We start from the raw sequence: 4,902 nt of genomic DNA, 5'->3' as shown, positions 1-4,902 counted from the left end.
GGGCTTTCCTCTCTGGTGTGAGCTGTGGCTGGAGCTTTGGGTAGAGCTGTGCAGCAAAGGCACAAGAAGCACAGACTGGTGCCAGCCTGGAAATTGCCTTTGGGACAGTCTTTGTCCTTCTCAGCTGCCAGAAGGAAGGCGAGGAGGGCAGCGGTTCCTTTCAGAGAAGGACGCGCTCACTCGCTCTCAATTGCTAAAACAAAGGTGGTGCCTTAGAGCATCTCCCTGCTCTTCGGGGCTACAGCTTCAGAGATGTATTCTCATTTCTGGCTGCCAGCAAATGCATCTGAATGTTACTGGTAGTTCCTTAGCCACCTGCAGTGCTGCACTTGGGAACTGCACATAGGGAGAGATCTGCAAGGCGTCCTTAAAAGCCCCAAGCCCTGCTTATAGCCCAAGATGTATCCAGAGAATACCAAGGCACAGATGACTTCTGAATCCCAGACAGAGCAGCAGAGAGTGTGGGCAGAGCTTTGTGGGTGACAGTAAAGACATCTTTGTTATCAAGTGGACAGGGCAAAACATCAATGACCATGTGTCCTGTAACTGGCCCCCAAGGGAGCAGAGAAATGGGCTGCTGGAATGTCAGTTCCTAATTACTCCAATATCTAATCACAAGGCACTTTGGCTCAGCTCAGCTGTGTCATTGCAAAATCACTCACTCCGTGTGCTCTGTGGTTTTGTGCCACCAGCTTCTGAAGTTACTGATTTTCAATGTCATTTTAGGTGGCCATAAAGAAAATAAATCTTCAAGGACTGACAAGCAAGGAAGTAACCATCAATGAACTCATGGTCATGACGAAGAATCGGAATTCCAACCTGGTCAACTATTTAGACAGGTGAGTGGTTATGGTCTTACTCCATGAATGTTCATTTATGTACCACAAACATGAGAGATCAAAAACCCGCATTGGTCCCTGGCAGAAAATAGAGCTGTTAATTATTGCATCATCATTATTTCTCTGCTCATCTCCAGTGGCTGGGAAGAGAGTGCATCTTGTCTGCATGAGTCTTCCCCAGCACAGATAGTTTAAAAATTGTTCAAAACCTGGATCCGCTCCATTGTAGTAAGTCAGTGGCCTGTAAGTTCACCGCCTCCATGGTGTTGGGCTTGATTTTTTTTCAAGTCTCCTACATGCTGATGAATCATCCTAGAGAGGATTTCCCTTGGATTGTGTCCCCTCTTTTCCATTGCTGTGCCTGCCAGGGACACTAGGTGCTTTTTTTCCAGAAATACCATGTGTGACAGGGTTTTTATCTGGGCTGTTACTAAGCTGCACTTTTCACTTGCTGGCCATCTAACACATCTCTTTTTCACAGATGTGTCATTCTCCTCGAGACAGCACAGACTGCAAACACTGCACAGCCTAGAGGGAATGTCTATTCCTTTCACTGTGTCCTCATCACAAAGAGACCCAGGAACAACAGTGAAGCACGTTCATATCCACAGCCTTGTTTCCTTCTTTCAGCTACCTTGTGGATAAGCAATTCTGGCTGGTGATGGAGTACATGGATGGAGGCACTCTGAGAGATGTCATCAGCAAGATGTACCTGTCTGAAGATGAGATGGCAGCTGTCAGTCGGGAGGTCAGGGATCCCACCTGTGCTTCCGAAGGCTTGGGCAGGATTGTTTGGGAAACTGGGGCTCAGAACTGCAGAGATTTCATGTGTCAAGCTTTGTTTCTGTGTTACTAGAATGCTATGTGCAAGCAAGAGCATTTCAAGTGAATTGCGTGGCAGTGTGCCTGCATTCATTGTACTCTGTTCTTCTACTTTGATCTCCTGCTGTTAAATTCTTGCTCTGTCTCTTGTATTTGCATTTGCTGTTCTCCACTTTGCCTCTCTATGTGTTTACCTCGAGCCTGTCTGGACTGCATTCCTTGCCTGTAAAAGCAAAGTTACTGGTGGCAGAATTTGAAAGCAATGGCAAAGAAAAATATTCATTTCTCTCAGACCTCAGCTGAAAAAGATAATAGTTCACCCCAAATGGCATTTGCTTCTGAAAAGTGAGTAATGTGACACCCTCCTGTTTCTGTTTTCTCTCTCAGTGCCTGCAAGGACTGGATTTTCTTCACTCAAATCTCGTGATCCACCGAGATGTGAAGAGCAGCAACATCCTTCTCAGAACCGATGGCTCTGTCAAATTGGGTCAGTACATTCTTGGTCGGGTGCAGAGTTCTGGGGATATGGAGTGTGGAGCTGCTTTTGAGTGACTGCTAGTTCCCCCAGAGTGGTGCTGGTGGGAGTGCAGGGGCCCCTGCTGGAAATGAAGGCACAGTTGCAACGTGCACAGAGGCATCACAAGGAACAAGCTGTCCAGAAAGGCACTGCTTTATGGGTGTGTCCCTTCCAAAGGGATGGAGTTGTAATCTAAAGCTTCAGGGGTATAAAATCCACTGCTTGGGGCAGTGTAAAAAACTTGGGGATTTTTGAAATGGCCAATTCCATATTTCCTTGGCTAAAGCCCTGAGAAAACAGAGCAGGGACAGATTTTAGCAGGGAAGGGAGTCTGCACAGTGCACTCTCAGGCTTACAGTGGAGAGTTCTTTTGCTTGGTTTTCTAATTGCACAGTATTTCTTGTTCTCCCCAGCTGATTTTGGCCTTTCTGCTCAGCTCATCCCTGAGCGGAATCAAAGGTGCTCGGTGACTGGGACTTCTGGGTGGATGGCGCCTGAAGTTGTGACAGGTCAACCATATGGCCCCAAAGTGGATATTTGGTCTTTTGGAATTGTGGGAGTTGAAATGGTGGAACAAAAAGTTCCCGACTGGAACCAAACTCCTGTCTGGGTAAGGTGCAAATACTTACTGATCCCACTGTCTTTCTCCCCTGTCCCATGTTCTGTGTGCCACTGGACAAAATCCCATTGCCATCTGCTGGCACCACTTCCACCAAGGTCACCTTCTAAAAATGTCCCTGCAGCACATCAGCATCTGCTGTAGTTTGGTTCATTGGTTCAGTGGTTGGTAATTGATTCAGTTCAGTTGAGGAACTCAAGCCTTACCACACACAAACACTCCCCAGCTCTTTTCAGGCAACACTCTGCTTTGAGTTTCAAGTCATTCCAGCTCTTTTGTCTGTGCAGATGGACCTAATATCACAAAACATGAGTCTCAGAGCTGGTGTTATCTCTGTAGAAATGAAGGAAAGAAACTCAAATTAAACAAAGTTTCTAAAACAGTGGTTTTTTAGAGATTAAGTGCACACCCTGTGTACTTTCTTGTCATGGGAACGTTGCCTGAAGCCTGGGCATGAGGGAATAAAGGCCATAGAGTCTCTTCTGCTTCTTATGCAGAGTTGCTGAAACCCTTAATGACCATATTTCTTTCATAGCCCAAGCCACGTTCTCCACATCAAGCCAGAGCATGGTGATGGGGAGAGCCTGCCAAACCTCTCATTTGTTTCCTGGCACTTTCTGGGATGGGCATACCATTAATGCATTCACATGAATATCCAAATGAGCAGAGGATTACCAAAGGGATGGCACTTCTGCTGTTTAGAACATGGAAAGCTTTTCTTTTCTGCATATTGGAAGCTGAAATTTTCAGACTGCTGAGAGACAGAGCTGCAGGTGGATCCTATGTGCCCAAAGAGGCATTTTCATCCTAGTACTTTTGTGCATGCATCTTAATGTATCTGTGTTGAATTTGAGATTCCAAGTGTTGGTTCCTTATCTGAGCAATAACTCCCTTTTATATAATACTTGAAAACAGTTAAAGAAAAGTCCCTGTTCCAAATAGCCTGTCAAACTGGTGTGAATCTTCACAGAACTAAACGTGCTTTTGCTGATGTAGTTCCCACTAACAAGGTTAGCCAATGAGATCAGCTGCCAAGGTGAGATCCCCTGCATGTTGGAAAAGCTGTGGCTGCTTCGGGGTTTCAGTGTTTTGTTGGTACAGCAAAGTCATCTCAGCCTCTCTGCCAGGGCAGAAACTGCCAGTGCAGAGTGCAGGTTAAACAATGGCATCTGGGAGAGCAGTGACAGATGTGAAAGGAGCAGGCTGAGCCTCGTGTTTCCTTTTTCTCCAGCCTCAACTCCCGACAGCCACAGGAGGGAGACCAAAGCTGCGGCAGCCCAACCTCTTCTCGCCTTTGCTGCGGGACTTCCTGAGCTGCTGCCTGCAGACAGACGAGGCTCAGCGCTGGTCTGCCAAGGAGCTCCTGCAGGTAAAATGCAAAGGGGCTGCAGGTGAAAGAGTGTCCGTGGGATGGGCTCCTCCTCCACTGGAGGCCAAGGCATCAGATCAGGCCCCACCTCCTCACCTCCAATCTTGTGCTTTTCAAATGAAAATGGTGAGGAATCCTAGACTGGGCTGGGCTGGTAGGGAGGTGCAAAGGTCATCTGGTCCAAGTGAGTGACCTGCAATGAGCAGTGTTGCGTCATGGTCCTTAGAAATACTCAATCCCCTTTTCACTTAAAAATAGTACCCCTACCTTTAAAACACCAAGTTTGGAAAGTCATAGTCCATTGCTCTTTTTCTTTTTCCCTTTTTACAGCATCAATTTGTAACATCGGCCAAGCCTGCATCCAGCCTGGTGCCACTGATCCTGTCACTGAAGAAGTGGAAGGAGGAGGAGAGTGGCAATCCATTCAGGACCATTTTCTCTAATATGAGCCTAGAGTAGGAATGTAGAGTAGGAATATAGAGTAGGATTATAAATAAATAAATTTTCTGAAACCTCAACTCATTTGGAAGATACCCCTTCTTCTGAGCCTGTGAGAAAGTTCAACATTTCTTTCTGAATTATCAGTTGTTTCTTCATGCGGCAAAGTGACATTTCTGGCTTCCTTGGTGTGCTTCAAAAGTGGGGAAGGCTCTTCTTTATTCATCCTCTCCGGACCACAGTGCCTTTGGAATATGGCCTAATGGCCAGGTTTTGCCCAGCCCTGGTGCTTCTTTTT

Source organism: Sturnus vulgaris, chromosome Z (genome assembly GCF_052056855.1).
Source record: "Sturnus vulgaris isolate bStuVul1 chromosome Z, bStuVul1.hap1, whole genome shotgun sequence".
Taxonomy (NCBI): domain Eukaryota; kingdom Metazoa; phylum Chordata; class Aves; order Passeriformes; family Sturnidae; genus Sturnus; species Sturnus vulgaris.
This window is presented reverse-complemented; position numbering follows the sequence as displayed.